General features: G+C 28.6%; 1 long non-coding RNA gene across 1 annotated transcript; it reads left to right on the top strand.

Annotated features, from left to right (window-relative positions):
• The first annotated feature begins 670 nt into the window (after positions 1 to 670).
• LOC136087246 (uncharacterized) lies at positions 671 to 25,493 on the top strand. The gene is made up of 2 exons (XR_010641665.1): positions 671 to 765; positions 25,015 to 25,493. It is a non-coding gene; the product is annotated as an uncharacterized LOC136087246 (long non-coding RNA).
• Positions 25,494 to 26,861: the final 1,368 nt, after the last annotated feature.

Here is a 26,861-nt window from a genome sequence, read left to right as displayed (position 1 = left end):
TTTTCAGGTTTGAAAATTGGGAAAGTGGTCAATGAAGCTGAGTTTAATTTTTTTTCTTCAAAATAACTCAATTTTATCGCTATTTTGGTTCGGAATATCCCTAAATTTATATTTATTTAAGTTTGAATGTAATCCTAGTAATATTTTTATAGACAAAAATGAATAAATTAAAGAATTTATGTTCAGCTTTTGAAACAGTTCTGACATTTCAGATTTTTTAGGGTAAAATGACGCTAATTACGCGCGTATTAGTGACGTCATTACTTACAAAAATTTGTGCGCTTTTTTATATTCTTTTTGTTTATTAATAGAAATAAGCCAAAGCTGTAGATTGTTTTCAACTATTTGCTTAAAAAAATTTTTTTTCTGCCTGTTACTACCAGAGTTTTATACAAGACATGTTTAGATGACTTAAAAACGTACTAAAAGTCATTAAATGTTTTCAAAACTTTTTTACGCCTAAAGCACTATTTGTGTGGATTGGGTAGCTTTTGATATAAAAAAAAACAAACTAAAACGCTCATTAATTGTGGAATGACATCAAGTTTAAACAGTAATTTTTTTACGTAAACAATCAAGTGACGAATTAAATTGTTAATTAGATTAAATAAATTAAATTGAATAGAATTAATATGATTAAAAAGAGATTTTTAAGCAAACCAAATTAAATAAAATTTTTCACGTATAAGACGGGAAAAACAGTCCGTCAATTTTAAAGCTAGTGCAACAACCAAAATAGCTATTCAGGATTTCGTTACAATGAAGGTATGTTTTATTCAATTTGCTCAAAATTTGTGAATATAAAAACATTTGCAGCCAAGTTTGCTTATGCAGTGTATATTCTTGTATTTTGCCATTGAAATTTTATTTTAAGTTATAATAAAAAAACATTTAAATAGTTTGTTAAGCAAAAAAATCAGGTTTAACCTTTAATTAAAGTAAATTATTTAAGCAAACACTTACAAACGCAAAATAAACTCAAAAATTTTGAAATTAGGAGTAAGATTATATATAAAATATAACGAATAGAATGTAATCAGGTATTGTCTCGGTTTCGGTATATTCTAAAAAAAAAATTAGAATCGAGATTTGAATTTAGCTCTCAAATCATTTACTTTAAAATTTGACAATGCTGATTTAAAAAATCATTCAACCAAATACATATTTTGTTAGTATTCAAGCAACACCGTATCAATTTTGACACAACTGAATTTAAAATATAGTACATTTGAATTTTTTAATAATTATAAATATTATATAATTTTATGCCATACTACATTATTTTATGCCATATTATATTACACCTTGATATATATCTTTTTTGCTTTATTAAGAAATATGTCATTTCCATACAAAAAGATTGAAAAGGGTGTATTTCATTTTTTTGTTTAACCTGTCTCTGCTTACTAGCAGCTTTGCTGCAGCTTACTAGCAGCTAGGGTGAGGCTTACTTTGAAATTTTCAGGTAGAATTCTTCAAGTACCTAGAAACTATACATACCTAGAAACATACCGAGCGGTATAGAAAGTGAGCGGGGAGATGGTATTTATTTTTTGTTTGATTTCATTGATTTTAATTTTTATATTTAAGTATTTTTTTTTTTTACATTGTTTGCTATTATGATTTTTTTTAGACAGTATATGCAAATTTTTTTCCGCTCATTTTTTTATATATATATGTATGTCATTTATCAGTCTATTAAATTTCATATTATATACATTAGTCGTTATTAAGTTATTGTGTTTCAAGTTTCTCCAAGTTTCAAGTCTCCAAAATATAAAAAAATGCTGAATCACCTCTAAAAAAAAACCATTTTTCAATAAAACTATACTTTTTAAATTTGCATTTATTCCTAGTTTTTAAAATATTATATTAAAACTTTTCTCTATTACTGTAAATTAAAGTACTTTCTTTAAGAGAAACCTTAATTTATCCAAAGCAAAACTACGCATACTCACGTGATAATTATTCCTCCTACCCGTAGAAAAATAGAATCGCCTATTCAGTCTGCACACTCCATTAGAAAAACAACTTTGAAATTATTGGACAATTGTTCCGATGTTGCACCAAACCATTTTGGTTCAACATCGGAACACCGTAAATTGTTTAGATTGAAGTTGGATCTTTTTGCATTTTCATATAATTTTAATTAAATTTCTTTTATGCGATATAGTTTTTTATTATAAATATTTATTTTGGTTAGCTATTTTTTATATTTAGCTTTTTCTCCTCAATTAAGTAGTTAACTTCTTCGGAAAATTATCCATTTTTTTAGATTACTTAAAAGCAATCTCTGATATAAACATTTAAACATTAGAAAAATAGCAATGAAGATACTAAACTTTGATAAAAAGCTGAATCAACAAAATGTAATGGACACGATAACAATCCAGGCTTTTCATAGACAGTTTGGGGTGGTAACTCTATTTTTATTTATCCATTTATTCCACAATACAATATTGTACTAATGTTCTCAAAAACATTAATTTAACACCGATTACTATAACCAAATGACATAATACAGATCATTTAATTTTTATTGAAAAAGTAATAAATTTAGAAACGAATTTTTTTTTTTTTTCAGTGCACATTATTTATATGTCGTGTAATATAAACAATAAAATTGGAATCTTGAAAAAGATCATACCGATCAGGTCGCCAGAACCATATAAAAATTAAAATATATATATAATATAAAATAATACACGTTAAATAAATATAAGAAAAAAAAAATTATATAAAATAATATATAGTATAAAAGAATACACGTAGTTGATAACAAAATAACAATCCAAAACATTTCAAATAATAAATAGTTAAAATAATATCTCAAAAATGTTTCAATATATTATCTGTTGAAAAAATAATGTTCTTTAACTTGTTTTTAAAAAAAGAAAAAGAGATAGATGAATCTAAATTAGGCTGGACAATTTTATTCCAGAGATAAAGTGCTCGATAATCTATACAAATGCGATTAAATTTTGTTTGACAAAAGGCTTCTTAAAAATACCCAATAAATATTGAACAGTTGGTAAGTAGTTGGCCCGATCCTAATAACCAACTATTAGCTACAGTTGGGCCAACAGTCGGCTATTTAGTTGGTACCGTGAAAAAAACGTAACGCTTTTATCAACACTTAGCCAATTGTTTTATAAACTGTTGGCACCATTAACGGCACAACAATAATAAAACAGTTGGCTAACAGTTGGTACCATTTTCGGCCCATCTATATGATTTTTTTTCGCGACTTTTTAAATTCGCTTTTGCAATTTAATTGAAAGTGTAAATGTTATAAATGTTTACAACAATCTTTACAACTTGACGTGATGGTGAACCATGAGTTGCATATTCGAAATCAAAATGAGAAACGTTATACAAAAAACAAATTGTTTGCTCGGCACCAGAAAAAAAAATTTTTTTTTGTTGACTGTGTAGTAATACAGTAATAATCATTGTAATAATAACAGTTGTAATAACAATAACAACTACAAATATAATAATTAGAGTAGAAAATTACAACAGTAACAATAATAAAAAACTAGCAGTAAGCAACTCCTAATACGGGTTATAAGTAATGAAATCATTTATAACAAAAACACATTAATAATTTGATATATTATCTAAAAAATTAAATACAAATTAATCTATAAGTAATATTTTAACTTTGACTCCCTATCAGCAATGTCATTGCTTATAGTTAACGACCGCATTAACTTCAGTTAAGTTCTTTTTAAAATCTGTCACAACACAGGTACCAGAAAAAGAAAGTCAAATAAAGCCTGCGAATACCTAAAAAAAGAAATGAAAAAAAAATTACAATTTTTAATTAAAAAGTATTACTTGCATTTCATTGTTAGTAGAATTAGGATAATAATATAACAGAAAATTTAAAGAATAAAAAAATAGCTATAACAGCCTAGGTCTATCAACACAAAACGCAGTAACAACAGCGCAAAGCATAAAATATTTGTAAGCACACATTACTTTGTCTCCAGAGGAATTGAAAAAGAAAAGATTATAAAAAGGCTAGACAACACAATGTAGTAACGCTGGCAAATAACACCACAACTTAATAAGATATTTTATTAACTCAAATACTTGGACTAAAAAAGATTTTGTTTATTACAATATTTTAACAATCTATATATAAATGGTCATTATCAATTGTGATATTAATAAATACGTAAGAGCTTAGTATTTACATAAGTTTTATTAATTCTCCCTCTCATCTAAGAGAGAGAGGGAGAGAAAGAAAGTGTTTCCAAAGCAGCATGTTAAAAAAAGTAAAAAATCACGCAATAAATAGTAGTAACTGGTTTTATTATGTTACCATTAAACAAAGTTATTTTTACCTTAATTTAATTTCCAGCATTTCTTAATTAAGCTCCAGCTTCTCTCTAACTGTTGACTAATAACTAATAGAGTAAATATCGCATCATATTAAATTTACAAGATTAAAACCACATTTCAACAGTTAGCAAACTAATCAAGTGATCACAAAGGCAACTAAAAACAAGAAAAGAACATAAATATGTTTGAAATTATAAAAAATGTGTGAAATTATAAAAAAATTTAAAATCATTTTAATTTAAAACTTTAATAAATTGTTACTATAAATAGTAAAATTCATACTTTGCTTTGTTCTAAATTGTCTAAAGTAAAATCAAATTAACAGACGTTAACACTGCTTGACATTGAATTCTGGCAAGTAAGTTTTCTGCTCGCTGAGCAGTATTTCTTATATTTCAACAACGATTAATTTCATCTTGCCTAGATCTATCTCTTTCACTTGACAACTATTTTCAAGTTGCATATTAGCATTTACATTAATAACTTCTTTGAGCCTAATGTTATCCACTTCAATTTCACTATTATCATTAAACATATTACCAGTAATATTACAATTGTTATAACTGAATAATAAAAAAATGTAAAAGGATCTTATAAATCGTGATCTTTTCTAATCAAAGATTATATTTAAACTTAAGATTTATTGAAATCCATATCTTTTTATGTTTATATACATAAGTCATTTATCAAAAATATTAAACATTTATTTATATCAATTGTTTTTAATTTCAAAGATTTTAGACTAGAATGCACAAAATTATTTAAGTAAGTGATCAACAAATTACTGACTGTAATTTGTTGATCACTTCTGTGTCAACAAATTACAGTCAGCTTTCCATGTCAAATACATAAAATTTATATCTAATATAAAATAAATATAATATAAAATAAAAAATATTAGTAAAATTACTTAAATCAGTACCAGTTATACTGTGTGAGATGACAAAAAACACTTCAGTTCTTTCCAATTGCACTAAAAAATACCTTTCAGCTCTTACCAATTGCCCTAAAAAATAAAAAAAAACTTGCTTAGCTAAGTTGCCTAGTTCTTAAGAACCTGAAAACAAATAAGTAAGAACAAACAAACATTTATTTATTAAAACTACTACATTTAAAAAAATTAAATTACACAAAGAATAAATCAATTCTCCTTAAAGGCTAAGAAAAATTTTTCAGCTCAAACTTGCTTGCAGACCTTGTTTGTAAAATTATGTGAATAAAAAACACATTTAGAAAAGCCTAGAAACTACTTAAAAATGACATATGCAATATTGAAGTTTAGACGTTGACTAGACTAATTATTTGTAGATATTTTTAAAAAATTCATACAAATTTACAATGCTTTGTTCTTCTATATCGCATAAATCCATCATATGATGATTCTGAAATGAAAAAATGTAACAAATAGGTAAATACAAAGAAAAACATATATGAATAGAAAATCAATGTATCGATAGATTATTGTCAATAACAATAAGGGCATAGAAGTAGTTCTTGAGGGAAGTGCTAAAAATAATACCATATAAGTTATACCTACATTTATAGATTCAGATAATGTGCTCATAATAATCTATATGTATATTTTTTAAATTGATGTGTATCCGTGATTTTTCTTAATAGTTCTTTAAATTGAAAACGATTTTATGCAAAAAAACGAAAATATGCGCATTTAACAAAAGAATAAGCAATAATTCCTAGTTATTTTATTTGTTTATATTCACATTGTTTGGTTTATTAATTATTAATGTTTCTTTTGTTTTTTGATATGTGTACTATGTTTGCATTTTTCTTTTGTTCTCACTTAACAAACAATTTTATTACCTGTCTAAAAGTTGTAAAAAGAAAAAACTGACAATTGTAAATTAACGTTAATGTATATTGCGAAATTCTGCGTTTTAGTTTCATCTCATATTTTGAAATTAGTGAATGTCATTTCTTTTAAAATAGTTTTAAAAATTATAATGGACAATTTAATAGAAAACAAAGGAGAGTCACATAAAATGAAAGTTTCAAGTGCAAATAAAAGTAAGAAACAATTAAAAAGTGGCAATGAAAAGCGAAAAATAAAAACGAAAAAAAAAACAAACATTTTATTATTGAGAAAGCGAAACCAGCAATACCAAGTAACGAATTTGTTTTGAGCTTTTTTTTAATTTTAAATATCTAGTTTAGGATATAAGATTATAGTTTATAATGTGAAATCTTATGAGTATAAGATTTCACGTTGTACAAGAGCAAACTCAACCTGAATATTTTTGTTATTAACTTTAGTTGATCAACTGCCAATTGGACTAGATATTTTACAACACATATCTTTTAATAAGGCGACGCTTTCTAAAACATCAAAAAAGTCAATGATAATTGCATGCTCGGTAAAAAAAGAAATTATGAGAGATGTGTTAAACTGCATTGTAGGTGTATTCTAAGCAAAATCAAGGGTCCCTGGCTTAAAGCTGGATTCCCTCTTCAATCAGATAATAACTTGATACAAAAGCTGAATAAGTTGAACAAAAAATATTTGAATTTGAAAAAAAACATGCACAGGAGGTTGCCTTTAGAATTAAAAAAGCAACAAGACTTTTGAAAGGAGCTGGGAAAAATCTTTTGGGCGGGAATAGCTGACTTACAAAACTGGATAAAGAAGGACAAGAATAGATCACACCTAGATAGGAAAGAGGACCTAGATTTTTTATACGATCAAGAACACAACAGAAAGTTTTTTCAAGGACCTGAAGTCAAAAAATATAGCGAGAAGGTATTATATATTATAATATAAATTCATATTATATACCTTTTTTCTGAATTCAAAAACTCTCCTCTCATTGCTCACTCTTCTCCAATTTTTGATTGTTTTTTATTTTGGGTACAATAATTTTTATTTTATAATGTATGCTGTTTAGATTTCGGAGAATACAAGAAAAAGAAACCCATCTATAAAAAATGCTGCTAAATCAGTAGAAATAAGTTCAGAGCTAGAATTTGGTACGGACACCAGCGAAGATTCATCTTTTGATTCCGATTTTAAACCAGGATATTGGTGCTCTATAGAGTCAAGTAGTCTTATAAAAGCTGAGATCCCAAAAGATATTATTTCTGGTAATGTTGCTCTAATTGCCACAATTACTGATATTTCTCCAAACGTTTTGACTAAAGTTACTGCTGCAATCCTTGATAGTTCAGGGGTTGATCTTAGAAATGTAAATTGCAGTAGATCAGCAGCATCTAGAAAGATGAAACAAACAGCTCATGAAATGGCAGTTATTGCTAAAGAAGATGTCGAACTTAGCATCCAAGCTTTTCTTTACCCATGCATTATACATTTGGAAAATACAGATGGAAAGACACTTTTTGAAATTAATAATGGAAAAAAATTAAAGCATGATAGACTTGCTATTCTAGCAACTATTGATAATGAGTCCCATCTTCTCGGATCTACGCCATTACCCTCTTCATCTGGAGAAGATCATAACAATGGTGTAATGAAAGTCCTAAAAGATCTCAATCTCGAATCAAAAATTGGATTACTTTGTTTTGATACCACATCAAGCAATACAGGAATACATAAAGGATCTTTTATAAGAATATCTACTGAGTTAAATAAATATCTAATTCTTTTAGCTTGCAGACATTATGTTTCTGAGTTAAGAATCACACACTTTTGTGAGGCTATAACAAATGAAAAAACTACGGCCCCCAATAACCCTTTGTTTAAAAATTTCAAAAACTTGTTTAAGCAGCCTAATTTTGAGTACAACCCATCTATGTTAGTAAAATTTGGTTGGGAAGAAATTAAAGGAACTGTTGTTGAAAAAGCTGTTACAGAATCTCTTGAGTATTGTAGATCTTACTTATTGAGAAATAATATTGTAAGGGAAGATAGAAAAGAACTTGCAGAGCTAGTGGTCAGCTATCTATCTCCTTCTATCATTAAAATTCGAAAAACTGGAGCGGTTCATCATGCAAGATTTCTTGGGAAATCTATATATTATTTAAAAATGCAAATTCTTTCAACTCAAATTAATTTTATTCAAAAAAATAGAGAACATATTAAGGTAGTAACTGAATTTATAGCTTGTTTTTATGCAAAGTGGTACCTGCAATCAAATGATACAATAAAAGCTCCTTTTATGGATGTAACTGCTATTCATCAAATGCATCAGTATAAAGCAGTATGTGCAGAACCATTTGCTGTTGATGCGGTGTTGAATTCTTTATTTAAACATACATGGTATCTTGATTCAACTCTGATTCCTTTAGCCTTGCTGGATGATGGTGTTGCACTCGAAGAAAAGAAAAAATTGCTGCTGCAATAGGGGCGACTGAATAAGTGCGAATTTCATAACTGCGAATCTGCATAAGTGCGACTGGCATAAGTGCGAACTGACATAAGTGCGAACTGGCACAAGCGCGAACTGGCATAAGTGCTAATCACTTGCAAAAACTGGCATAAGTGCGAACTAGCACAAGCGCGAACTGGCATAAGTGCGCCAAAAGAATTTGCAAACATTGGCATAAGTGCGAACTGGCATAAGTGCGAACTGGTATAAGTGCGAAACAATTGCAAAAACTGGCATAAGTGCGAACTGGCACAAGCGCGAACTGGCATAAGTGCGCCGAAAGAATTTGCAAACATTGGCATAAGTGCGAACTGGCATAAGTGCGAACTGGCACAAGCGCGAATTAGCATAAGTGCGCCGAAAGAATTTGCAAACATTGGTATAAGTGCAAATTAGCATAAGTGGCGAATCGGTAAGTTCGCACTTATGCCAGTTCGCACTTTTGCCAATTCGCACTTATGCCAATGTTTGCAAATTCTTTCGGCGCACTTATGCCAGTTCGCGCTTGTGCCAGTTCGCACTTATGCCAATGTTTGCAAATTCTTTCGGCGCACTTATGCTAGTTCGCGCTTGTGCCAGTTCGCACTTATGCCAGTTTTTGCAATTGATTCGCACTTATGCCAGTTCGCACTTATGCCAATGTTTGCAAATTCTTTCGGCGCACTTATGCCAGTTCGCGCTTGTGCCAGTTCGCACTTATGCCAGTCTTTGCAACTGCTTCGCACTTATGCAGATTCGCAGTTATGAAATTCGCACTTATTCAGCCTCTTCCTGCAATATTATCATTTCCAAAACCTAAGTCATCTTACTTTAAAAATGAAAATAAGCAAAAAAAAGATATAGAAAATTTGCTGAAAATTAAACTTAACACTCATCAGCAAATTCCTTGCTTAGTTTCTTTGGTTGATGAGTTCTCCTGGTTAATGTTTGATATGATCGGAATAAAAGATCAACAAATTGATAATTGGCTGACCTTGCCACCTCAGTATTGGCACACGCAATCAACATATAAATTATTTTTAAATTTTTCAAAAAGTATTGTTTGTGTAAACGACCACGCAGAAAGAGCAATTGGAATGATGCAACAATTTGTTCACCGCTACAAAATAGGCTTATTGCTGTGGACAAAGTTCGCTCAATTTTTAAGGCATCAGGCAGTGAATCTTTACTAACCAAGAAACAAAATAACAAAGTTATAAGCAAGAAAAGAATCGCAAAGGGACTACTTAGCTTACGCTCCGAAATTCAGAAGAATTCGCTTAAACTTTAGTATTTATATTAAAAAAATATTTTTTAAAGATACAAGTTGCACGTAATTTAAGTTTGTATCATTCAATCAACCTTTAAAAAAATGTTTTTCTAAAAAGCTAAATACAAATAAAATGAAAACCAAACAATGTGAATATAAACAAATAAAATAACTAGGAATTATTGCGCATTCTTTTGTTAAATGCGCATATTTTCGTTTTTTTGCATAAAATCGTTTTCAATTTAAAGAACAATTAAGAAAAATCACGGATACACATCAATTTTAAAAAAATATATAGATTATTATGAGCACATTAAAAAAAAAAATTAAAAATTTTAAGATTTACCTTGTGCTCAAAGCCTTGCTACGAGGGTACTATTTGGGGCATTTTTAGGGGGGTTTTGATGCTTGAGCACAAGGTAAATCTCAATATTTTTGGTTTTTTTTTTGTAATCGTATTTTTTTTATGTTTGCCCCAAATTTAGCTTGTTGTGTATTCGCGTTTTCGAAATTTTATTTTTTTGAACACCCCTAATATATATATATATAAATATATATATATATATATATATATATATATATATATATATATATATATATATATATATATATATATATATATATATATATATATATATATATATATATATATATATATATATATATATATATATACATATATATATATATATTTATATATATATATTTATATGTATATATATACATATATATATACATATATATATATATACATATATATATATATATATATATATATATATATATATATATATATATATATATATATATATATATATATATATATATATATATATATATATATATATATATATATATATATATATATATATATATATATATATATATATATATATATATATATATATATATAGCCGATACTGGCCCATCAGTTGGACCAACTAAAGCGTGTTTACTAGGTAGTTATCACTTCGCAAACTATATTTATTCTTTACTTTAAAGGTAAATAGATCTTTAAAGACATTTAATAATAGGTTGTTCATACAACTTCATACAACAAAACGTAAAACATAAAGTATTATACAAGTTAAGTTCATAAACGTTTAACACATTCATATCTTTGAATAAAGGTTTTGTGTTTGAAAAACGATTAAAAAAATATATTATTCGCATTGCATGTTTCTGATGGCGGAAAAGACGCTGTAACTTATTTTACTTGTACTTCCCCAGGCAATATTTTTATTATGTTATAAATTCATCAAATTATATGTTAACCCTAACACAAATTCATAATACCCCTGTTATGAATTTAAGTTAGTACAGGAAATTTTTTGTCGGATTTTAAGTCAAAACGTCAACGTTATATTTTAAATCAGCGTTTTGAAATTCTCCCGTGAAATATAAACGATAAAAAATCACGTCACCCGCAAATATACGAAAAAAATCCCAAAATTTATCTAGGTTTGCTCACCTATCACCTGAGTATTGGCTTGTAAAACATATTGACTTTGAAACAAGTTCAACTTATTTGAAACCACTAATAATTATTTACCTCATAACTTCTATGACGCATATGCACAATTATTCAGTGGAATAAGTTATATCAAAAAACTTTGATATTTATTTATTCGAAAACCTATTATAAAACAGATTAAAATGACATTGTAAATTACATCAATGTCATAAGTATATACGTAATATGGACTAATTAAATAACTTTTTGTTTATAACGGTATTATGGTATTGTAGTGTTGTTATCAACTTCGACTAAATCGGCTAAAAGTTGACTAAAAGTCGAAATTAGTCGACTTGGAAAAATCAAATAGTCGATTTAATTGACTATGGGCTTCCTACTAATTGACTAAAAGTCGATTTAGCCGAGTAAAAATCCTGAAATCCTTATATCTTTTTATTTGATTTAACTTTTCAATCTTTAGTTTTCATTTAATAACAATAGTATGTACAATTATTACTATTACCTAGTACTTTGTTTACTCTCTTAAAGTTTTATCTTATTCATAGCATGTTAGCATTGTTTATACCTAATTAAACTTTCAATTTTATATTTCATTGATTTTTATAAATACTTTTATACAGAGCCGCTGCAATCTTGCACGGGTCCTGGGGCAAAATTAGGTTGTGAATTTCCAAAATCTAAATGTTAATCTAAATCTATTCAATCACCTTTTTGATATATTGCAAGTATTTAAGGCGGTCCCTATATCATTGGGTCTGAGATTTGATTGTCCAATTGTCGGAGCAGCCCTTCTCTCCACCATTATTATTTAAATGGTTTGATAATTAAAAACAGAAAGCGAATATAAATTACTCTATTTTTATTAAAATTTATTTCAAGAAAATAAATTATTCCCATACTTTGACTAAATCAACTTTTAGTCGATTTAGTCAAAGTATGGGAATAAAGTCGAATTTCAAAAATTTATTAGTTTATTTTCATCGACTTTAGAAAATATATTAGTTGATTTAGTTGACAGTTGAATTATCTAGTCGCATTTGTCGTAACAGAACTATGGTATTGTAATAAAATCATTATTTGGTGATTTTATTGAACAATACCATACGGTCTGGCGGTAGTATTCAATTATTTATTGTTGATATTAGAGTCATAGCCAAAAAAGTAGAGATGACAATAAAAACGTTATATTTTCGTCATATTCTACCCATTTTAGACCTTGATAAATTAATAATTATTATAAGTCACTGGTATCCTGTTTCTATGGAGAATGAGCATTTGTTTTTGCTCATACTTTTACTTTTTATCATTTTTTTGTGACTTATTGTATATTCTATTAAACTCTATTTTAGTCAGTATTATTGTTTATTAGTTTATTTACATTTAAATGGGTAAGACCTAAGACATTACTCCGAGAAAAGCATCTGTTGTTATTAGTTATGCAAATGATGGCATGTCATATTAGAATATTACTGAGAAAATGGATATTCACAAATCAACAGTGGTTCGTATCGTAAAGAGGTTTAGAGAAACGATTAGTATTAACCGTAGAAGAGACTCAGGAGGGCACAGGAACGCCAGCCGGTGCTTTGACAATTCCATTAAACGTGCAATAGTTACAAATTCATTTGCTGTGTCATCCGAAATCGCAGCATCCCTGCCTGTTGCGGTTACTGCTCGTACCGTTCGTCCACAACTCGTGGATGACTTCCAGCTTTTTGGAAAAACACCCGCCAAGAAACCATTGCTGAATAATGTCCAGAAGAAAAAACGAGTGGTATTTTGCAAGAAGCACTTAAATTGGACGCCTGTCCAGTGAGGAAAAGTACCCTTCAGTGAAGTGCCAAACTCTTGTTCAATCTGGAATATACTTTGCTCATCTAAGCTCTATTGTCGAGCTATATAAAACTTTCGCTGTTCTAACACGAACACTAGGTCTTGATCTTTGTGAATATAAAGAAATATTAATAAAATATATAGTTGAAATACTATTGAAATATTAATGAAAACATATAGCTCGATATAGTTAGAAGAAACGCACTAAATTCCATCTTCAAAATGTTTCAAAACATTGTACAAAATACAAATGTTTCAAAACATTGTAAAAATTATATTTTCTATCCGGATATATTTACAATAATATAGCAAAACAAGCTAAATTTGTTTATTTATCAGTTGAAAAATAAAATATCATTTGATATCGTTGAGCCACAGTTGAAAAACAAAACCTTTTTTAGACAGTATCAAAGTTTTGTGCAGTAGCCAAAGCCTAAATCATGCCAAAATAATGCAAACCAAAAAAAATTATGTCGTTTGGGAGTTAGATATTGGAAAGGGCAATAATTATTATTAATTTAATTTAAAGAAATAGATACAAAAAAGTGGGTCAAGTTTGGAACAACTTATACAATGAATGGTATCTTTTATTAAAAAAGCGGAGTTTAGAAAAAAAAAATTTAGCCCTCAGCGTATATTTATTGCGCCTAATTAACTTTTTTTTATACATGATGCAATTTCTGGAAGTAAAAAAGTAAACGAGGTTTTTATAATTTTATATGAAACTTACTCTTTTTTTAACAACAATATTAAAAGATGGAATTTATCATCAAACTTCAACGGAAAACTGAAAGCAATATTTAAGAAATTCAGAAATTCCATTAAGAATTATTATGAATTAATTTTTATTAGCACTCGTGAATTAATTTTCATTAGCTATAAAGTTACGCTTTTTAGATAAGGTAAAACTTAAACAGAAGTTTCATTTAAAATTATTACTTAAAAAGTTACAAATCAAATGTGGTGTCCTTCAAGAACTTATTCTCGTTCTATTTCTATTTTCAGTTTACATTAAAAACCTCTGTAATGTTTTATCTTAATTAGATTAAATATTAATTGCAGATTATACGAATCTGTATTATTAATCTATTTCTAACAGAAACCACTTTATATGTTTTTAAAACTTCAAAAACTAAACAAATTGTTTTTTTTTTGAGTTATCAACTAACATATTGCTATTAAACTAAATTCATTTTGTTTTACACCAACTAAAAAAAATGCATTACTAAAATATAGCAAATATAGCATGACCACATAGGGTTTGCAAGATGGAGCCCATCTTGCAAACCCATATGTGGTCCATCAAAAAGTTGTCCGCAGACACAATTGTAAAATAAAAACAGACCACCCAATAATATGTATTATGAATGTTATTTGTTATTTAATGGTTTAAAAACGCACTAGGGTACTAATACTTAAGCTAAACAAGATGAGTAATGTGTCTTACCTGTAAGAAAAATAAGTTGGGACTTGCTTCAGCCTTGAGAATGACCGTTCAGCACTGCATTTAATCAAAAATATTCTAAATGATGTATCAACGTTAGGAATTTTTATTTTCAATTTTATCATTTTTGATAATCCTTTAAAGGGCAGCGTGAATGAGCTGGAAAATGTGGCACAGGAAGAGTATTTTTTTTGCAGATACATATGAAATTGTTGCAACTCAACTGAAATGATGTCGTTTGAGTTTTTGATCTGTTCAACATAAGAAAACATAAAAAATTTGAATTTAAAATGGATCTGGGGCTACATCAGCAATAAATAAAAACTTCTTTGTAATAATGCCGTCTATTTCTCTCTCTTCTTCTCATTTGATCTTCGAGTTTATCAATGATGACGTAATATGTTGGCACTCTAAAGTTGTCTTGTGAGGATAGACTTCCTGTACATTTTTATTGTTTGTTTGTTTTTTACTGATGCGCTTTCTTTTTTAGCTTTCCTTTTAGTCAACCTCAGGTAGTATATTATTTAAAGGTTTCTCTATTCTTTCAATTTCCAATTATATATAATGTGCAGTTTGTCTGCTAGTAATAAATACATGTCTGCACATGTTTTAAAATTGACATTCTCTTTTCGAAGGGTCTGACTTATCTTATGAAAATCCTTTAAGATTTCATCCTACATAATGAACATGAATACAAATTATAATACTTGTAAAGTTCTGACATATTAGCTGTGTTATTATACAATTGACCCCTACACTTACAAAAATTTATTTAATCAGACACAACACAAGTATTCCAAAACTTGATTAGCCAATGCTTCCTCTGGATGCACTTGATTGCATCCAGAGGAAACATTGGCTAATCAAGTTTTTATTCTTATTATTGAAATTCCAGTAATAAGAATACTAGAAAATGTTCTTTTGGTCAACCACTCTTAATGTACTTCATAACAACAGATAACATGTAACAGATCTTGTGTTGAATTAAAAGATAAAATGAAGTAGCCAGAAAAATTTACTTCTTTGACGATGTTTGAATAAACCTTTTCAGCCATTAGCTTAATAAGTTAATCCCAATTTGTCTTTAAAAGATAAAAGAACTTTTTGCTAAAATTACCATAATTAGAAATATGACATGCTAAAAATAGATCAAATTGGTTTTAAAGTTCCAGAAAACCCATGTAATTCCCAATAGTTACAGAAGACGCAGGTAATTCATTTTCGGAAGAACAAAACTTTGGTACCACGAAAGACAAGTCCCTCTCAGTCAGCACTAGGGTTACTTTTCTTTTTCTGTACTAAATTTATCTGATCATAACTGAATAAAGACACATTTACATTTGGTTTCTTTTGGTCTGATTTTTTCTTGTTTATTATCTACTTCTTGATCTTGATACACTAATGAATGTTGATTTTGATTTATGCACATCCTTGTTGATGCTGCTCGGTTTTTACGTAAGCTGTAAGTTTAAATACATTGTTAAATTGGTTGTTTTTTTTTTATTTAATTTCCAAGTGTTCTACTTTTTTTCTAGCATCTAAGCCAATTGGTAGACTTGTTTTTATTTTATTTCCACGTTTATCTGAATTTCAGTTCTTTATATATTTTTTTAATATTAAGATTTCTTAGCTTTATTTTAAACTTTTCCACTTCTCCTAAACTTTTTATAGATTGCAACAAAGTTTTGATTGCGTCTTTTTGATAGTGGTTATGCAACTCTTCCTGTTTTTTATTTATTTACTCATCCTCTATTATAGTTTGCAGAACTCTGTGGTAGCTCTTAGAGAGGCTGATTTCGATAATAGCTGTAAAATATCAAAGTACTAAGAGTACCATGTTGCGCATCGGTGTCTCTATTAATGCTTTTGACGTGCATTGCCAAGATCACACAAAAACCCCTAAGTTTTTGGGTTAATTTGCCATAAGACTTTGGGTTAATCAACAGGACTAAGACAACTGCATACATGCAGTTGTTAATGAAATCAGCCTCTCTCAGTGCTACCACATATTTCCGCAAACCATACTACAGGAAGAGTTGCTACATACGACAATAAGAAGAGTATCATAGCCACTATTAAGAAAGCACAATCAAAAATCTATGAGTAGAGTGAACTTTAGCTTATTATGTGGTATGAGATATCATCATATGAGTAATGTGAGCTATAGATCATTGCTTGGAATGCCTGGTTCTATAATTAAATAAGTCAAATTCTCTTTAAGTTTAAGCCATGCTCAAAGTAACCAAAAACATTAAACATGAAAAACCATCCCCACAACCAACCACGACCTGTTTCAATATATTTTTCACAAATATTTGTGGTGTTCCAAGTAACTTTCCATCTGTTGAATCTTACTTTTTGCAAAGTTCTTTGTGAACTCTTCCTGTTGCAAAGCTCTTTGTGAGACATATTTAAATTCGGATGTTTCTTATGCAGATCTCAGTATCATTTGGTACTATCCTATGATCGCAAAGACTTTAATAATGACAAGCTTAAATTGGGTGTATAATTACGCATCAATTCATTTATTTGTCAAGAAATCAGATTTAAATCCACTGACTATTCGATTATGTGTTTCCGCTTAGCAGCTCTTCACTTTATAATTTTTCTCTTTGTTTTTTATCGCAGTCTTTCTTTTAAAACTTCTCTTTTTAAGATGGACCTTTTAATTAAAGCGACTGAGATTCTGTTTGTGATTTTCTTCGTGAAAGTTATTTGGCTAATGTCTTTTCTCTCTCTCTGCAAATAAATGTGCCTTCTACCTAGCTTCTTGGAACCAGGCAGGTATAGAAGCTTTTATTTATTCATCTTAACTTTCAAATCAAGTTTCATTTTTCTCCGTGATTTTCTCTCTTTTTGTTCAGATGTTTTATTTAATCGCAATCACTTTTTTTTATTTTTTTCAAAATAAAAACTCTATTGAGAGAAAATTCCTATTTATTATTGCAAGAAACCAATGTGAAAAGGTGGTGTCTGATACTAAACTTAACTATTCCCGGTTTACTAAATTGTTTATCATATCCCAGAAGTTAGGCTCTAGAGGCTTCTAGAAAATCTTTATCAATTTCATTAAGAAAGGTAAGTCTAACTTTTTATCTCAAATTTATTGGACTGATCGTATTACCTCTTCCAAAGATAAATCAGAACTATTTGCAAAGAACTTTTTAATTTGACTCTTGAATCTTACAATCACACTTTTTCTGCTGCAGTTAAACAGATTAAACAATTGTTAGATATTTAAATCACTCCAGCTTACGTTTCCAAAGTCAGATCTCAAATAAACTCTTTAACAGTCGTGGTCTAGACAACATTTCTGTAATAGACTTACAATCTGGTTTTACTTCTGTAACAGATTGGGGTTTGCAGAGGCTTAATTGCCTTAAATAACTCAGTTATTTATTGCAAACAACTATTGCAATACTGTTGGCGTTCCTATATTTATGAATTGAAACTCTTTCACTGAGTCCTCTTCTTTTGGATTATCATTCACCACAGACTTCTCATGGAAACCATATATACAATTGATTGTTTAGTATCTGATAAGAGCGGCTGTGGCTGTGCGCAGTGGTTAGAGCGCTTGCTTCAGAAGCAGGAGATTGAGGTTCGAAACGAGCTCTGGACATATTTTTGCGTCATGGTAAGTAAACTTCCGAGTTAAATGCACTTCCGCGGTGCTCTGAGACAAGACCGTTAGGTCTTCTTGGGGCACCTAAATAATAAAATTTAAAAAAAGAGAGAAAATAAGGTTGTTTCTCTTTATCGTACCAGCCATTATCTAACTTTTGATTTTATTCTCTACCTTTAGCTAATTACTTAACTGTAATTTTGGCTGAAGAATTGCGTTGATGTAGTTAAAAAAAACAGCATTTTGAAATCCAATACTTATTTGCGCGCGTATAAAAAATATACCAGAGCTGAAAAAGTTTGTTTATAGTTGATAAAATATTCGTTTTAAAATAGATGAAATCAATCTCAACATAAAACTGTTTAAGCAATTTGCGTAAAATTTTTTTGATATTTTAAATAAGAGACTTTTAGGTATGATTTCATAGGTAAAATTTGTCTCTTATTTATCTAAGATTTAAATATAATACCTATAGTTAGATGACTATAGCCAGATTAATTAATTAGTAGACCTTTTTAATTAATAAATCCCTCATTTACCAAGTTAGCGAATAGCGTATTTCATTCATTACCATAATTCACGGTGTTGTTTTTAACCGTAAATAGTTAAAAAAAGGCCCCTCTCAGCAAGGCTCTCAGCATTTAAAGTTATAAAAAGTATTATGTTTACTCACATTTTTTAATTTCAAGAGTTTTGCGCACATTTTTCGAATAAAAATGAAATACGAAGGCCGCCAAATGTTTATTAATTCCTCTTAATAACTATTTATTTATACTTTAAATTTTATATCATCTTATTCAGAAAAAGATTCCTTACAGCATGATTGAAAAACATTTCAAAAAAGTTGAATCAATAACTAATTATTGGCGAAAGAATTAACGTTGCCTTAAGTGTTTCATAAAACCTTAGATTTTAAAATGTTATTGTTCATAAATTTGTTTAAATTTAATTTTCTAGGTATGTATGAGGAAAGCAAGTCCTGTTTTAAATCAAAATTATTTTTGGTTACTGAATAAACACAATTTAAATAGTGGGTTATTTTACATCAGTAATTTCGCTAATAGGTGTATGATATTATATAATTTTTCCTCAGCAATTTCGCTAACAGGTGTATGATATTATATAATGATTCCCAATATCTTACTGTTAGTGAAATTTACTTAAGCTTTCAAGGGGTCATTATTAGAATTTCTATTTATTTCGTCATTTTACACATTTTACAATGTTATCTATAAATTTTAACAAATATATATAATTACAAGCTGACTGGGGCAAGTAGAAGTCAAAATGACTTATCATCAAGCCCCTTTGTGAAATACAAAAAAAAATACAATTAAATTTTACATCTTCCAATATTATATAAAAGAGTGAAATTAATAAGTTTAAAAAAAAAAAAAAATGGTTAGAAATTTTAGAAGGTTTAAAAAGAACTTAAAGTTAAAAAAAGAAGAAATTTAAGATAAAGTTAAAATATAAAATAACAAATAAAAAATTACAAATCTGTACATATTCGAATACATATTAAAGACAATAAACAAAAAAACAAAAAAAATTTAATTCACTTCATATGCATATACATATTCAATACAATATTAAAATTAAATAAAGTACATAAAAAATTAAAAATACAAAATTATTTCGATTTTTTTTTTTAAAAATGAGAGAATGTACGTAATGTTTAAATTTAGTGTTTTTTTATAGTTCTTTTAAATGTAGCAATAGATTTTATTTTTTTCATATTTTCGTCAAGAACCGAATTCCACAAGCGTGGTCCCCGGCATATAGTCGAGAAGTCAGATTTTTTGAGTGATGTTAGTGGGATGTAGTAATTACTCATTGAATGTCTTGTTTCATATTTATGATTAATTCGAGTGAAACTTTTAAAAAAATATTTTGGAATCATTTCATTTTGAAGTTTAAACATAAATAACAAGTTATAGTATATATTTAGTTTGTATACATTTAGAGCATTTATTTCCTTGAGTAACGGCTCGTATCTACTTGCGCCCAATTGATGACCACTAAACGCTATATTAATTTATATAGTAATAATCATAAATTTTACTTTTTACTTTTTTTTTTTTTTTTTGCATACAATTTGTTTTTCTTATAGTATTCCTCATTCTGATTTTAAAAATGAAATCTTTTTTCATCTATCACGTTAGGTTGTAAAAAAAAAACTCTTAAAAAGTATGTAAACCCGGGTCTCAAAAGAAGCGTTTTTTCACAGAAGTTTCAAAAATAAAATTAGTTTGTAATAAAAGTAAACCTTTTTGTTTTAAGCAAAAACATAATTTTTATATAAAGTTGTTCATCTTTTTAAAAATCTATGTAAAAAAAACGCTGTTTTTGTGAACCAGGTTGACATACTTTTGAAGAAGTTTTTTTTTGAAAATATTAGAGATTTTACCCCCAAATATTTGGGATTTGAACCCAAATATCTTTAAAACTTGACGTGATAGAAGAAAAAAGATTGCATATTTGAAATTAGAATAAGCAATACTATAAGAAAAACCTATTGTATGCAAAAAAAAAATTAAAAAAGTAAAATTTTGTTGGCCTATGAAATCAGTTGCAACTTATTACAACTTAGAAACCATCTTTTAATTGTTTTGTATTGTTAATTGTGATAAACTTTTAATTAATTAAAATATATTGAATACTTTCATTTTAAGTATGTAAAATATGATAATAAAAATTGCATTTTTTAAAATCTTATAATCTATTTAACTTATCACTGTTTAATAAAAAAGATGTTAGACGATGTGCCAAAACCCTAAAGCTGAGGTTTTTAAGTTGTAAAATGTTGTATAAAATATTTGTTAGGACATTTTCATGACATTCTTTTATTTTCTATATGCCATAGAAAATCTTATAAACTTGCCTCCTATCTCAGCTTAGTAAACCAACATCAAAAAACTGTTCACACTTTTTGAACAGAAAATTTCTTTATTGTTTCTAAAATAAAAGAATGTTTATTTATAGTTACTAAAGAAAGTTAATTTGTTGGTACTAAAAAAAAGAAAAGTTACTTATTATTAAGTTAGTTGATATATTACTTTAATTAGATTGTGAAGATATAGATAGTTATAATTTTATGTTAAAAAAAAACGTTATGCAAAAGAATACATTAATATGAAAATTAAAAGTCATCACAAACAGCAAGACCTTTATTTGTTAAATATAAATAAAATTTGATTTTGACAGCTTATTTAGTAAAACTTATTAATTAAAGAAAAAATTCGCACGTCATTTTTGACTGAAAGTTTAGACTCCTCAAAGAATATTACGTCACAAATAGATGAACTCCCTCCCTTCTCTTAGATAAATGTTGCATTATTTCGATAGTTAACTAAAAATAAAATATTTTTCAAAAATATTGTCATGTATATATGTTTAATGGAAAAATTAGAAAGGCCAGCAATGATAAAGGAAATTTATTATCTTTATGATTATTAAATTATTATCAATTATTCACTATTGATTTATAAAACTGCATTTTATAATCATAAAGATATAATATTTTCAAAATGTTCAACTGTAGTTTATTATATTTAAATATAATATTAATTGAAACATTTTTATATTACTACTATAAAGTAACTATTATCTCGTAGCTATTCCGGATTCTAAATGAAATAATTGAATAAAATGAACCTTAGATTTAAGGTTCATTTTATAAAATGATTTTAACTATTAAATACAAATTTAAATACTTATAACAAACTTAAATATTTATAATTATTGAATCTTATTTGAACCAATTATAACAAATATAACATGGAACTTTGCTGAAATTAAAAAATTAGCAAAAACTATTTTTCGATGGTGAATAAAAATGTTGTTTTTTGGAATAAACTGGAAGGGCATTGACACCAGTATCCTAGTGAAAAACATTTATAGACAGTACAAGTCATATGGAATTGACCGATACGGATTTGAAGAGCGGAAAAGGGTGTCATCATCTTTTACATTTTGTGCTGTAAACAGAGATGGAAATTGATGGCATGATGGGTCCGTTATTTGTAGTGGAATTTAATGAACTTCGCTTTTTGAACAACTTGAAGAAATATGTCTTTTATCACACTGAAATAAGATTTTTTTAGTTTCAAATAATAATAATAGATTCAAATAATAATACAGAATAAGTTTATTCTCATTTTATTTTACAATTTGCGTAAGATATTGGCTTGTTTGTATGTGACATTTCTTATCCCTTGACAAGAGAAGTTGTTCTTGTAACTCCAACTCTTTGGGCTCAATGTACTCTGCCACTAATGGAAAATTATTGACAATCAAACCTTATCAAATTTCAGCAAGAGTGGTCCCTGAATTGACATCAATTATAACACCTCTCTTGTTCAGATGGCTAATATAGTGGTCATGTGGCAATAATTAATCCAGCAAGTTTTTTACTAAGTTTTTCTATCAACTCTATTAAATGCACTTCTTCTAGGAGCGTTTGTAGCAAGCATCAAATAAAGCATCAAAATCATCCTGGATAAAGTGGTGTACTGCAACCTTTATTACTTTTTGATATCTTGGGTTCTCATCAGGACCAGAGGCAACTTTTTGGGGGACTTTAACTGGAAAATCACTTTCTTTGGGGGGTGTTACACTCCCCTCCCATCCCCCCAAAGAAGGTGATTTTCAAGTTATAGTTGGTTTTTTTTACAAATTTAGTCAGCTATTTGACACAGTTCGGTCGGTTAAATTTTTGTTTTGAGGACTTTTTTTTTTTTTTTTTTCAAAAAAAGCTATTTGGTTTTTTTTTATAATTCACCCCCCCCCCCACCCACCTCTACTAATTGTATTCGTAGAATCGCATATGATCAGGGCCACCATCAACTGTCAAAACTAAAATTAGTTAACCGATCGATAAATACCACTTCTGGTAATGATTTCTAACTCCTTAAGTGTAAGCAATCTTTGAAAATCTAATCCATGGCTGAATGCTGTTGATTTTGAGTGTTTTTCTGATCTGATTCCTATATAGATTTTTCCGGAATATCCTACTGCTTCTCGGTTTCCAAGACCATTAGACTTAATTAAAATTCCAGCACCCACCGATGGAATTAATTTGTGTTCTGCAGTCATCAACCAATTATGGTCAGGTAGGTTGACTTTCTACTCAATGTGCATAAGTAATGGACTTTGTTTTTTGGGAGCAGTTAACCCAATTGGCACATAAGCTTTGTCATATTGACTCAAAGAACACACTTCATTCATTTCTAACATAGGCGCTAACTCTTGTAAGTGCCTTATTGTAGCAGTACAAAATAAGTCCTTGATATGTTTAGCGTGTTCGTCATTACGTGCTCTAATTAATTTTTCCTGGTACCGTTGATACATGACGCCGGCCTTCAAGATATGAACTGCGTTTTGGTAAGAAACGATAGTAAAACTCACTTCTACTGATTGTGAAGCCATTCATTTTCAACTGTTCAGCCAGTTCCAACGTTTTGACGCTTCTATATATATCACTATTTCATTTTTCATCAGATGCTAATCCATGAATAGCAATATTCACAATAGTTTTAAATAGTAAAGGCTGATTTGGTTTGAATCTTGGCCTATCAGACTTGTCTCTGACATTCAGAGTTATGCATAATTCTGGATTATTTTCAAACGAAGAAATGAATTTTCTTTTCTTCAGCTCTCTTGCTTTTTTTACTCTTCTCTGGTGCGCTCTCTTTTTATTCAACTGCTGTTCTAAATTGTCTCTTTTATTTTTTTTCTTTCAATTCAGCATCTTGTTCATAAGAAAAGCATTTCACGTTTTTGTAGCTTGTACAAACCGACTAAATCAGAACTCAGAATTTCATTCTGTGTCTCCAATTGCAGTTGGGCTGGGGCAATTCAATATTTCTGAGCGGGCAATACTAGGTTCAGGTTCTAATTCATCACTAACAATATCGGTATCTTTTTTATCAAACTGCAAATTTTAGGTCGGAAGATTTTTGTTATGCACATTTATAGTTGAAGGTTTATTAGTATATAACGTTTGTTCAGCCCGAAATGCAAGGAGTGTTGTGGAAAGAGCGTTCAGTTCTTGTAACCAATGATCCGCTTTGGTTTTTAATTTTTATCAACTTTTATTTCATTCCACTTCTGAATCAGTTCTACTTGAAAAACCTTTGTGCTCATTGTAGGATGCTGAAACGTGCATGTCAAAAAAAAGCTGTTATATTTTATTTTTATCCATTATCCGGAAGTTCATTGTATGAAAAGAATTTATCGGCGCTTACAAATCAGATGCGCCAAAAAATTAATTGAGAAAAAAATTGAAAGATATGGTCGAGAAATATTAAATACATACTTTTAAACAGCTACTTTAAAATACTTTGTTATACTCAATTTGTTATGTTATTTTGTTATTTTATTTTGTTTTATGGTAAAATGTGAACTTTTTTATGCGTAAATTTTTGTCACTACTTAACGCGTGAGTGCGTTAAGTCTAATAAAAGAACTCATTGCATTATTTTGAATTGTATTTGTTTAGAATTTCGTTTTAAAATTAAATTGTCATAGATCGTCACTAAAGTCTGGACCCCTCCCTCCCCTAAATGCGTGACGTCATTTATGGACTGCCCCTTACAACGAGTTTGAAAAACAATAAAAATTACAAACAAAGCTCTATATAATTTTTTGTTTTGTTTTTTAGTTTGCTTTTTCAATATTGCTTTAATTTTTTTCTAGAAAAAAATCGAAGCCATGGTTTTCTTAGCGTTTGTTTCGTTTTCTTTACTCGAAGACAAAATGCCTCCAATTGAAGTAAACCAAAATACCGATTCTTTGAAACAGGTCAATACCAGTTCATTTATTCCATGTGCCACAAAAGCTTTTATAATAGCTGCTAGTGTGATTACGAACTGCAGTATTAGTGTAGGACAAGATGAAACATGCAACACACCTCCATGCACATATGATGTTCCAGCCTCACCTTCACAGTGTGTTTACTTTTATAACGTGTTTAACTATCCTACAGGATCATATTGTATAGCCATCGCTAACTTTTTATTGAGTATCAATAACGCTGTTGGATATTTTAACTGCTGTTTATGATTTTATTATTTATTAATTTTAAGAAATTTGATGAGGTTAAAACTTCCAATGTTGTAAATAAATTTTTGTAAACCTATGCGAAATTAGGAGTCGCATAACATTTTTTTTTTAAAGGTGGCATCATTTTTTTTTATTTAAATTAAATTTTAACTTAATTACAAATATAAATTTATCAAAATTAATTTTAATCTAACTTTATAGTAAATTGAAATCTTGGGATTGTTGTATGAGATAACCTTAAGGCTTTCGGTAAAAGTCCTGCAACAATACTTAGGTTGTATAAAAGAATTCATCAACGATGTTACCTTAATACAATTTTAAGGTTGCACAGTGGATCAAAAGTGACATTTTCTAGCCAAAACCTCTAAAACCAAATTTTTTTAATTTTTTTTTAATTAGAAACAGTTTATTATATTGAAAAACATAGTTTGTGAAAAAATAACATTTGTTTTTTAAAAACTTCAAATTTTATTACATAATTACGCAAATTATTAAAAAACTAATTTATTTTCCATTTATAAAAAACTCCGTTTTTACCCAACAAAATTTACAACAAGGATATTATTTAAGTTTATGTTTTACGCAGAGTATTCTATTGTTGGCTCTTGCAATAGTTCAAGTACACCAGATGGTAGACTTTTTTTTTGTTATGTATCTTCTTTCTTAATGTGCAAATTAAAGGATCAGATGCACATAAAAGGCGATAAAAAAGGTCTATATTGTTTTTTTTCCGATCGCATTTTCTTGTAAAATTTTCACGAAAAATCTTAAAAACCTTATTGGTAGCCTCTTGAGCCTCTTCAGAAAACATACCTAATGGAAGAGTAAATAGTTCGATGACTTCATAGCCATGAATCAAAATCTTATGAAGTGTTTGGGTCATAGGATACCAAGGGTACAGGAATACATAGAGCGAAGCAGTTTCCCAACAGAATGTTTTAAATTTGGATGAGTTAATTTCATAACCACTTGATATTGTGGCCAGAATAATATGAAGCCTTTTCATAAGATTTACATCGATGTTCATTATACTAGCTGAGACATCGTATTGCTGAAAAAATCGCCTAGCTGTGTTGCCATCGTTTGATGTACCTGCCCCACCTATTCTCGGTTGGTCTATGACAAGACCTATCCTTGTTCGAAATTCAGCACAGACTTCAAGCTTTCTCAGTTTAACAATATTTTTTTCGTCTTGATTTCTAGCCTGCCACTTTATAATCGGCATCTTATAAGAGATATGGAGCATACATTCTAAAAACCTTTTCCAAGCATGCTAAGTTGAAACGCCATGTTTTATATTGCCTTCTAAAGTTTTTTTTTGAACAACTAAAGATAAATTGTTCATTTCGATTGGAGATGCACCACACACTGAACAGCATTGGTATGAGTTGGTTGCTGTGGAAATAATAGTTTGAATTTTTCCATCTATCATTGTTAAATTTACAATATGTTGTATTTCAACTTCCTTTGTTGTACCGTCC

This window comes from Hydra vulgaris, chromosome 11, assembly GCF_038396675.1.
Source record: "Hydra vulgaris chromosome 11, alternate assembly HydraT2T_AEP".
Classification (NCBI taxonomy): Eukaryota; Metazoa; Cnidaria; class Hydrozoa; order Anthoathecata; family Hydridae; genus Hydra; species Hydra vulgaris.
The sequence above is the reverse complement of the archived record's forward strand: the minus strand, read 5'-3'. Positions and strand labels throughout refer to the sequence as shown.